Source organism: Mus musculus, chromosome 4, assembly GCF_000001635.26.
Source record: "Mus musculus strain C57BL/6J chromosome 4, GRCm38.p6 C57BL/6J".
In the NCBI taxonomy this organism is placed as follows: Eukaryota; Metazoa; Chordata; class Mammalia; order Rodentia; family Muridae; genus Mus; species Mus musculus.
In genome coordinates, this window is record NC_000070.6 from 93,254,458 (window position 1) to 93,266,689 (window position 12,232).

Genomic DNA, 12,232 nt, shown 5'->3' on the forward strand with positions numbered 1-12,232 from the left:
ATTCAAGTTGTTCCACATAACATGTTGTGATGTAGAAGATGTTAAATGAACTTGATTGCCATAGGACAAAAGGAAGTTCTAAAAGACCTAATACCCCTAACACAGGTAACTGACTGTAAAAGTTCTGGAGAAGATTCATATCGGTCTCAGCTGTAGTCTGATGGCATTATTAGTTTGGAGGTTGTTGAAAGCTAGACTGTGAATAAAAATATTATGGTTTCACCTAGTTATTGAAAGAATATTAGGTTACACAAAGACTTGGGCAATGTATAACAACCATTAAGGGATATCTTAACTGTAAAATAATTTTAGATCTGAGTCTGCAATATTTCAGCTCTATATAAGCATTGAACTGTAATCATCCAATCAGCATTAGGGAGTGTTTAACAGATGTGGCTTTTGGGCCTGGGAACTTCAGTTCACAACTGAGTCAAAAGTTGTCTTGAAGTCGTAATATAAGCATGGTCAGTCATAAAATTCTAGTGTTATTGATCTGCTTTTATCATTTTTTATTTTAATATTTATAAACTTTAAGATACTAGAATTATCAGATTTAGAAAGCTTAAGCACATACTGAGCTGAATGGCACATGCCTGCATCCTCAGAAGGGAGGTCGAGAGAGCAGACAGGAACAGTTCAAAACTATCTTGTGCTAGATAGCAAATTTTAGACAGGTAGAGCTACAATGCAAAACCATATCTCAAAAACAGCAAAAAGATAACAAAATTTCAAATGATATTTAATTACTCAATAAAATGAAAATTAAAACAAATATTGAGTATGGAAATGGACAAAAAATACACAGAAATTTGAAAGATATCAACATCTATGTCAAAATATAAAAAAATATTTTAAATATAATTGTAAACAGCATACTATTAAGGAACAATAAGAAATCCACAATCAAAATAACAACCCAGAAGAGGTCATTCAGAAGATGTCAAGAAAGCTGCACCAAAGAGGACAGCATGCAAACTGTGAACTTTGAACTTCTTATAAAGAATGGTAACTCAGTTGCATTAAAAAAAAATCCCATAAGACTATAGGGATATCTTTAATGTCCTGTCAGAAAACAACTGCCAAACACAAATACCAAAGGAAGCAAATTCTTTGAAGCTTAATTTCCACATAAGCAAAACTGGAGACTTTGTATTTCTTCTCATAAGAGAGACTTCTGAAGGGATTAGATTTCTTATAAGCAAATAAAATGTAAATGGAGTTCTGAGGTACAAAATTGAATGATGAATTATATGATAAATTACATATAAGACCAAACACATATCAATTGCATGAGCCAAGAACAAAATCCTGATTGCTTTATTAAAAATATTCAATTACATCATCAAGAAAATACAAATAAGTGAATGAAATGGTTAATTTAAAGTGATTTAAAGCCCTTATTAAGCATAAAAGGAGGCCAATATAGTCATTAACTCTGAATTTGGATTAAGAAGCATTTCTGACCTCTAAAGATAAGTAAGGATATAAAAAATAATAATTAAAAACACTTTAAAACTTTAGCATATTCCTTCCCCTAGGTCACCAGCACACTTCAATTCTCAGAAGTGCTTTTCACTTTCTTAATTAATCGTGTCTCTATCTATTAATAAGGGGTCATATAAAGTTTGATGGTGCAGTTAAATTCCAATCCATCAATTATAGAATATGAGTAATATAAAACCTTAACTTCTAACAAAATACACAGACTGAACTCTCAAAATTCATGCATGTGATTTTTTTCTGAAGCCATCCGTAAATACAAAGCTGTTTCAGTTCATCAAGAAGATGCAACAATTTGACTTGTATATGGAGCCTGAAAGTACAGAATCAAAAATATGAGCAGGAAATTGCAACTTTCCAAAGAAAAAACTATATTGTTCCATTAGCTAGGGACTTTCATTCCAATCTATTAACTGAAAGATAAGAAAGACAAAACAAAAACAAAACAAAACAAAACAAACAACAATAAAAACCAACTCACATATGAACAATACAGCTAACAAAGTTGAGCCCCACACATGCATAGAGCATTGAATAGGAAGATGGACTAGATGGTCATTTGAAAAGTATATGAAATACCTAGGAACGTCATCCACACAAGAAACCACAAAGTCACTCTCAAAAGATTTGAGTAAACTTGCATAAATGGAGAATTGAGTTACTGACCCACTTAAAAAATATACCAAGGAAGGAAATATAAGTTGATTTTTCTAATTATTAATTGAATGGCATTAAATTTGTAGACTCCTAATAAACAAAAAGATGGACATCAGTGAATTTAAAGCTATGTCAAGAAAAAAGAGAATCTGAGATGTTCAATTTAAGGAAGTAGGAAAAAGATGAGCAATGGTAACATTTTAATGAATAAGACGACTAATATAATTAAAACAGAAAAATTACATTAAATGGATTCCAGGGTATGATTTAAAGAACTGATATCCAGGACTTGTTTCTTAGCATTTTGAAATGACTTATTTGAAAATAACAGATGATTTGTTTTTCAGTTTTAATCATATAGTATCTAGATTTCATAAAATTATATTAAGTTTGAAGAAAATGAATTTTAAAGGCAATATTTATTAGGTAACCCATAGACAAAATCTTAAAATGAATAATAACTCAATAACTTAACACTGAAGAAACTGAAGTATCTATGAAATAATTTGGAATATCATGAATAACGTATTACATTCTGATATGTGACATATAACGTTGCATTCTGTTACATGTATGAGCTGTATCTTTGTACAGCTTCATTTTCTACAGTTGTAATTTTAAAATAAAATCAGCAACTAGCAGTTGCATAGAAAAAGAATTTACCTCCCAGCAAGGGAAATTCATTTAGTCAAATTTTTCAATTATTTCATTTATTGGTTCTACATTTTATTAACACACTCAGTAAATTGTTTTAACAAAAGAAATTCCTAGCTCTCCAGAAGGATTATATGATTCTATCATATTTATAAAAAGGGGAATCTTATTTATACCCCTTATGCTGGACTATCAAGATATGAATGGTAAATGTATTTATGATCATGGTACACGGGATTGGAGACTTATTTAATTCTGAATGAAAAGTGCTTGTAATGCAGATAATAATCTGAACAATTCTCTCAAAATACCTTATAATAAGTATATTGGTTATTATTTTTTTTCTTCCTTCTTAATTTCATATTGAGCTAGGAGTAAATTTCTATCCTCTCAGTTTAGCTTCAGTTTATGAGTCTTAATATAGTGACCTCTAGTAGTGTAATTAAATTCTAAAACAAAAAAGCAATCCAAAAAATGAAAAATGCTATCATAACATAAACCACTAGCTTATGGCTGTGTGAGAGTAAATAAACCAAGGTTTGCCAACCATGAAGTCAACTACTAATTCAGTAGATGTTATAAAGAACTTTTCCAGAAGCTAACAGCTTTTGGGACAGGCAGAAGTCACACAGCTTCTGAGACAGACCCAGTTTTGGGCTCCAGACACCCGGGCATCTTCCCTGCCAGAGGAGAGGTGTCTGCCCTCCTGGGAGGGCTTTGCCGGAGCACCTTGGGGTGCTATCTTGGTGCTGGGAACCCACAGAGACTAGTCTGGGCAGGTGAGAGTGTGGACTACAGAAGCTAACAGCTTCTGAGACAGACTGAAGCCACACAGATTCTGGGGCAGACCATGTTTCGGGATCCAGACATCCAATCACCTCCTCTGCAGGAGGACAGATATCCACCCCACCCAGGAGGGCTTTGCCTGAGCACCTGAGGGAGCCATCTCTGGTCCGGGATCTCTCAGAGACTAGACTGTGTAGGTAGGAGTGCCGACTACAAAGGCTACACAGCTTCTGGGACAGGCCTAAGCAACATAGCTTCTGGGACAGGCCCTGTTTCAAGTCTTCATCTTCTGCCAAAGAGCAGGTCCGAAAGCCAGACATCTGTGGACCTTCCCTGCAAGAGGAGAGCTTGCCTGCAGAGAGTACTCTGACCACTGAAACTTAGGAGAGAGCTAGTCTCCCAGGTCTGCTGATTGAGGCTAACAGAATCAAGGGAGGAACAAGTTCTATCCAGAGACAACTATAACAACTAACTCCAGAGAAATCCAGATGGCTAAAGGCAAACATAAGAATCTTACTAACAGAAACCAAGACAACTCACCATCATTAGAACCCAGCACTTCCACCTCAGCCAGTCCTGGATACCCCAACACACTCGAAAGGCTAGACCCGGAGTTAAAAGCATATCTCATGATGATGGTAGAGGACATCAAGAAGGACTTTAATGACTCACTTAAAGAAATACAGAAGAACACTGCTAAACAGGTAAAAGTCCTTAAAGAAAAACAGGAAAACACAACCAAACAGCTAGAAGTCCTTAAAGAAAAACAGGAAAACACAACCAAACAGGTGATGGAATTGAACAAAACCATACAATACCTAAAAAGGGAAGTAGACACAATAAAGAAAACCCAAAGTGAGGCAACGCTGGAGATAGAAACCCTAGGAAAAATTCTGGAACAGTAGATGCGAGCATCAGCAAGAGAATACAAGAGATGGAAGAGAGAATCTCAGGTGCAGAAGATTCCATAGAGAACATGGGCATAACAATCAAAGAAAATGCAAAATGCAAAAAGATCCTAACTCAAAACATCCAGGAAATCCAGGACACAATGAGAAGACCAAACCTATGGATAATAGGAGTAGATGAGAATGAAGACTTTAAAGTTAATAGGCCAACAAATATCTTCAACAAAATTATAGAAGAAAACTTCCCAAATCTAAAGAAAGAAATGCCCATGAACATACAAGAAGCCTACAGAAATCCAAATAGACTGGACCAGAAAAGAAATTCCTCCTGACACATAATAATCAGAACAACATATGCAATAAATAAAGATGGAATATTAAAAGCAGTAAGGGAAAAAAGGTCAAGTAACATATAAAGGAAGGCCTATCAGAATTACACCAGATTTTTCACCAGAGACTATGTAAGCCAGAAGATCCTGGACAGATGTTATACAGACACTATGAGAACACAAATGCCAGCCAACAATACTATACCCAGCCACACTTTCAATTACCATAGATAGAGAAAACAAAGTATTCCATGACAAAAACAAATTCACACAATATATTTCCACAAATCCAGCCCTTTAAAGGATAATAACAGAAAAAATAATACAATGACAGAAACTACACCCAAGAAAAAGCAAAAAAGTAATCCTTCAACAAACCTAAAAGAAGATAGCCACAAGACCAGAATGCCAACTCTAACAACAAAAATAGTAGGAAGCAACAATTACTTTTCCTTAATATCTCTTAATATCAATGGAATCAATTCCCCAATGAAAAGATATAGACTAACAGACTGGCTACACAAAGAGGACCCAACATTTTGCTGCTTACAGGAAACCCATCTCAGGGAAAAAGACAGACACTACCTCAGAGTGAAAGGCTGGAAAACTATTTTCCAAGCAAATGGTCTGAAGAAACAAGCTGGAGTAGCCATTCTAATATCGGATAAAATTGACTTCCAACCCAAAGTTATCAAAAAAGACAAGGAGGGACACTTCATACTCATCAAAGGTAAAATCTTCCAAGACGAATTCTCAATTCTGAATATCTATGCTCAAAATGCAAGGGCAGACACATTCATTAAAGAAACTTTAAAAGCTCAAAGCACATGTTGCACCTCACACAATAATAGTGGGAGACTTCAACACACCACTTTCATCAATGGACAGATCGTGGAAACAGAAACTAAATGGACACAGTGAAACTAACAGAAGTTATGAAACAAATGGATTTAATAGATATCTACAGAATATTTTATCCTAAAACAAAAGTATATACCTTCTTCTCAGCACCTCATGGTACCTTCTCCAAAATTGACCATATAATTGGTCACAAAAGAGGCCTCAACAGATACAGAAATATTGAAATTGTCCCATGCATCCTATCAGATCACCATGGACTAAGGCTGATCTTCAATAACAACATAAATAATGGAAAACCAACATTCACATGGAAACTGAAAAAAATTCTTCTCAATGATACCTTGGTAAACAAAGTAAAGAAATTAAAGACTTTTTAGAGTTTAATGAAAATGAAGCCACAACGTAACCAAACTTATGAGACACAATGAAAGCATTTCTAAGAGGAAAACTCATAGCTCTGAGTGCCTCCAAAAAGAAACTAGAGAGAGCACACAGTATCAGCTTGGCAACACACCTAAAAGCTCTAGAACAAAAGGAAGCAAATTCACCTAAGAGGAGTAGACAGCAGAAATTAATCAATCTCAGGGGCGAAATCAACCAAGTGGAAACAAGAAGAACTATTCAAAGAATCAATCAAATGAGGAGCTGGTTCTTTGAGAAAATCAACAAGATAGATAAAGCCTTAGCCAGACTCACTAAAGGGCACAGGGACAGCATCCTAATTAACAAAAGCAGAAATGAAAATGGGGACATAACAACAGATCCTGAAAAAATCCAAAACACCATCAGATCCTTCTACAAAAGGCTATACTCAACAAAACTGGAGAACCTGGATGAAATGAACAAATTTCTAGACAGATACCCAGTACCAAAGTTAAAGCAGGAGCAGAATAATGATCTAAACATTCCCATATCCCCTAAAGAAATAGAAGCAGTCATTAATAGTCTCCCAACCAAAAAAAGCCCAGGACCAGATGGGTTTAGTACAGAGTTCAGAACTTCAAAGAAGATCTAACTCGAGTTCTTCACAAACTATTCCACAAAATAGAAGCAGAAGGTACTCTACCCAATTCATTCTGTGAAGCCACAATTACTCTGATAGCTAAACTACAGAAAGACCCAACAAAGATAGAGAACTTCAGACTAATTTCCCTTATGAATATCGATGCAAAAATCCTCAATAAAATTCTCGCTAACTGAATCCAAGAACACATCAAAACAATCATCCATACTGACCAAGGAGGTTTCATTCCAGGGATGGATGGATGGTTTAATATATGGAAATCTTTCAACGTAATCCAGTATATAAACAAACTCAAAGACAAAAAACACATGATCCTCTTGTTAGATCCTGAGAAAGCATTTGACAAAATCCAGCACACATTCATGATAAAAAGTCTTGAAAAGATCAGGAATTCAAGTCCCATACATAAACATGATAAAAGCAATCTACAGTAAATAAGTAGCCAACATCAAAGTAAATGGTGAGAAACTGGAAGCAATCCCACTAAAATCAGGGACTAGACAATGCTGCCCACTTTCTCCCTACCTATTGAGCATAGGACTTGAAATCCTAGCCAGAGCAATTCAGCAACAAAAGGAGATAAAGGGGATACAAATTGAAAAGGAAGAAATCAAAATATCACTTTTTGAAGATATGATGGTACAGATAAGTAACCCTAAAAATTCTACCAAGGAACTCCTAAACCTGATAAACAGCTTCAGTGAAGTAGCTGGATATAAAATTAACTCAAACAAGTCAATGGCCTTCCTCTATACAAAGGATAAACAAACTGAGAAAAAAAATTAGGGAAACAACACCCTTCACAACAGTCACAAACAATATAAAATACATTTGTGTTACTCTAACTAAGAAAGTAAAAGATCTGTATGATAAGAACTTCAAGTCTCTGGAAGAAAGAAATTAAAGATCTCAGAAGATGGAAAGATCTCCCATGCTCATGGATTGGCAGGATCAACATTGTAAAATGGCTATCTTGCCAAAAGCAATCTACAGATTCAATGCAATCCCCATCAAAATTACAACTCAATTCTTTAATGAATTAGAAAGAGCAATCTGCAAATTCATCTAGAATAACAAAAGACCTAGGATAGCAAAAACTCTTCTCAAGGATAAAAGAACCTCTGGTGGAATCACCATGCCTGACATAAAGCTGTACTACAGAGCAATTGTGATAAAAAACTGCATGGTACTGGTATAGCGACCGACAAGTAGACCAATAGAATAGAAATCAAGATCCAGAATTGAACCCACACATCTATGGTAACTTGATCTTTGACAAGGGAGCTAAAACCATCCAGTGGAAAAAAGACAGCATTTTCAACAAGTGGTGCAGCACAACTGGTAGTTATCACATAGAAGAATAAAAATTGATCCATTCCTATCTTCTTTTACTAAGGATAAATCTAAGTGGATCAGGAAACTCCACATAAAACCGGTGACAGTGAAACTTATAGAGGAAAAATGGGGAAAAGTCTCGAAGAAATGGGCACAGGGGAAAAATTCCAGAATAGAACAACAATGGCTTATGCTGTAAGATCAAGAATAAACAAATGGGACCTCCTAAAATTGCAAAGCTTCTGTACGGCAAAAGACACTGTCAATAAGACAAAAAGGCCACCAACAGATTGGGAAAGGATCTTTACCTATCCTAAATCAGAGGGGACTAATATCCAGTATATGCAAAGAACTCAAGAAGGTGAACTCCAGAAAGTCGTATAACCCCATTAAAAATGGGGCTTAGAGCTAAACAAAGAATTCTCACCTGAGGAATACTGAATGGCTGAGAAGCACTTGAAAAAATGTTCAACATCCTTAATCACCAGGGAAATGCAAATCAAAACAACCCTGAGATTCTACCTCACTCCAGTCAGAATGACTAAGATCAAACATTCAGGTGACAGCAGATGCTGGATAGCATGTGGAGAAAGAGAAACACTCCTCCATTGTTGGTGGGATTAAAAGCTTGTACAACCACTCTGGAAACCAGTCTTGTGGTTCCTCAGAAAATTGGACATAGTGCTACCGGAGGATCCCGCAATACCTCTCCTGGGCATATATCCAGAAGACGTTCCAACTGGTAAGAAGGACACATGCTCCACTATGTTCATAGCAGCCTTATTTATAATAGCCAGAAGCTGGAAAGAACCCAGATGTCCGTCAATAGAGGAATGGATACAGAAAATGTGGTACTTTACACAATGGAGTACTACTCAGCTATTAAAAAGAATGAATTTATGAAATTCCTAGGCAAATGGATGGACCAGGAGAGCATCATCCTGAGTGAGATAACCCAATCACAAAGAATTCACATGAAATGTACTCACTGATAAGTGGATATTAGCCCAGAAACTTAGAATACCCAAGATACAAGATAGAATTTGCAAAACACATGAAACTCAAGAAGAATGAAGACCAAAGTGTGGACACATTGCCCCTTCTTAGAATTTGGAACAAAACCTCCATGGAAGGAGTTACAGAGACAAAATTTTGAGCTGAGACAAAAGGATGGACCATCTAGGGACTGCTATACTCGGAGATCCATCCCATAATCAGCCTCCAAATGCTGACACCATTGCATACACCAACAAGATTTTGCTGAAAGGTCCCTGATATAGCTGTCTCTTGTGAGGTATGTCAGGTCCTGGCAAACACAGAAGTCAATGCTCAGAGTCAGCTATTAGATGGAACACAGGGCCCTCAATTGAGGAGCTAGAGAAAGTACCCAAGGAGCTAAATGGATCTGCTTCTCTATAGGTGGAACAACAATATGAACTAACCAGTACCCCAGGAGCTCGTGTCTCTAGCTGCATATGTATCAGAAGTTGACCTAGTCAGCCATCATTGGGAAGAGAGGCCCCTTGGTCTAGCAAACTTTTTATACCTCAGTAAGGGAGAACTCCAGGGCCAAGAAGTGGGAGTGGGTGGGCAGGGGAGTGTTGGGGGGGTGGTCTGGGGGACTTTTGGGATAGCATTTGAAATGTAAAGGAAGAAAATACCTAATTAAAATAAATAATTTTTTTAAAAAGAACTTTTCCTCTTGTATTATAATGCAAAGTGGCCAAGAGCAATGACTCAAACTTTTCTATGACACCATTCAGATTTATATTCCATTTATTAAAAGCTCAAGTATCTTGATCATACAGCTTCAGTGACAAGAGAATAGAAAACATGTTTATAGACAAGTATTTTATATGGTGGATAAGGAAAGGTATATTTTACTTCTGAATATAAGACTATACTCCATATGCCAATTTTTGTAGTATTCCATAGTATTTCTGTAGCTTGATTTAGCTTTGAACACACAGTCCTTTCAACTCAGACTGAGAATCTGGAATAAGATAGACTCACGAAAGCAGACTTTTTCATATCTCATTAAATGTTATTGATATTCATTATTTCATGTAAAATTATTTCACTAGTCATTTTATTTTATAAACTGCTTCATAATCCTAGAATGCATACTAATATTCCAGGTGGAAGTGTATGGTTCTCTCTCTCTCTCTTTCTCTCTCTCTCTCTCTCTTTCTCTCTCTCCTTCCCTCCCTCTCTCTCTCTTTCTCTCTCTCCTTCCCTCCCTCTCTCTCTCTTTCTCTCTTTTTTTTTTCATCAGGAGAGAATTTTATTTTTAGTATCACCTTAAATTGCAAAGATGTCTGTTAAACCACACAATTAAACATGCCAAAGGAGAAGCCATGTTGTCAGATGCCCACCTTCCCCAGACACCTCAAACCCACCCTTGCTCACCGTCTAAACCCCCCTTTTTTCTTTTTTCTTTTTCTTTTTATTAAACAAGAGAAAGTAGACAGATACATGTTGGTAAATGCAAACTCTCTGTATTCACATAGAGACACAGTGTAATCTCTGAGCCCAATATACAGAGAAAAGCAGAAAAGCTAGAATTCTATAAACTACTACACAGGGGCCTAGAACCCTCCAGCAGAGCCAGGGAAACAGGAGAGCTTTTCTTTCTTCCCACAGAGCATGGTGGTGGTGTTGAATCCACAAATTTGAGACAAGAAAGGATACAAAATGAATTTAGAACAGAAATGGAGATTCTTTTCCTGTTGTATTTTGCTCAAGATATTTTCCCCCAAATTTATTGAGAACCATGATTTTGAGACCTCAACACAGGGTTACTGAGCACAGAGGGACAGGGAGGAAAGGACTGCAACTTGCTCCCAGGGACTGGAGAAAATTAAAAAAGAAAAAGAAAATAAAAAAGAAGTTTGGAACCCATCAATCTTCTGTGCCAGTCATCCTCCTCATCTCCTTCCGCCCCTTCATCCTCATCGTCATCTTCTTCACCTTCATCCTCATCTCCTTCTTCATCAGTATCTTCCAACCCCTCCTCCTCTTCGTCGTCGTCATCATCATCTTCTGCCTCTCCTTCTTCATCATCCATGTTGGGATTCAGATAGTACTGCAAGGGATTTGGCCAAATGTCGAATTTGATGACCTTTCCTAACTTGTCAGCAACTGCATGAGCATGGTCAGTAAACCAGGTAAAGAAGCTCTCAGGCTCTTCATGCTGCCTCTTCCTGCTGGCCTTATTCTGTGTTAGACTTGAGCGTTTTGTCAAATCCTTTCCAGATTTCCATTTGATTTCGGTGGACTTTGAAGACGGGTCATCACTCTCATTCAGATGGAATTCTTTGGAGAGAACTTTATTTTCAAGGTAAGGATTTTCATCAAAATAAAAATGTATTCTGTAACCTGATTTAATGTCTTCAAATTCTGTCACTTCAACTCCAGTCAAATAATGCAGAGCCTCCTCTTCCTCCTCCCCAAACAGTGCAGACACTTGTGGATGGTTGACAAATGTTGTTACCCAAAAATTTGGGACTTTGGCCATCAATTCTGACCTCTTCTGAAAAAAAATGAGCGGCAGAGTTTGTTATATTTTTGTTCTACTTGCAAAATTTCCTCACTGGCTTGTTCATTAAGTCTGTCTATTTCATTTTGTACTTCATCAATATGTTCAACTGCTTCTTGCTGTTCTTTTTCTCCCTGCGGCAGGCCGGGAGAGGCCGACTTGTCCTCCAGCTTTGGGGCAGCAGCCCGTCTCGGTTTCTTGGTCTGAGGCAGGATCGCAGATTGCCACTTCAGGCCCATGGTGTGAGGGAGGTGGCCAGAAGACAGAGCCCAGAGCCCTGATGTTCACAGCAGGAAGAAACCCACAGGAACCCAGGACTCACCAGGTACTGTCTCTCTTAACAGCTGACATCATTATGAAGCACTTCCTTTAGCTTATAGAGCATAAACAAATGTAAATTAGCTACACTGTGTAATATACACCACTATCATTACCACATATTTACATTATAAAATGTGTTATACTGTGACACAGTCTAAAGCAAAAACTCATACTAAAATGCTATTTACTCACTTGTAACACATCTGAACTAGTAAATTATTATATTTAAAACTATGAAGGAAACAAAACTATGTCCAAAAGTAGTAAACATTAGTAAATGAATTAAGTGATCTTTAACGTTTCCATAAAACCGTCATAA

General features: G+C 36.8%; 1 pseudogene; it reads right to left on the minus strand.

Annotated features, from left to right (window-relative positions):
• Positions 1-10,774: 10,774 nt before the first annotated feature.
• Gm12642 (predicted gene 12642) lies at positions 10,775-11,919 on the minus strand (annotated as a pseudogene).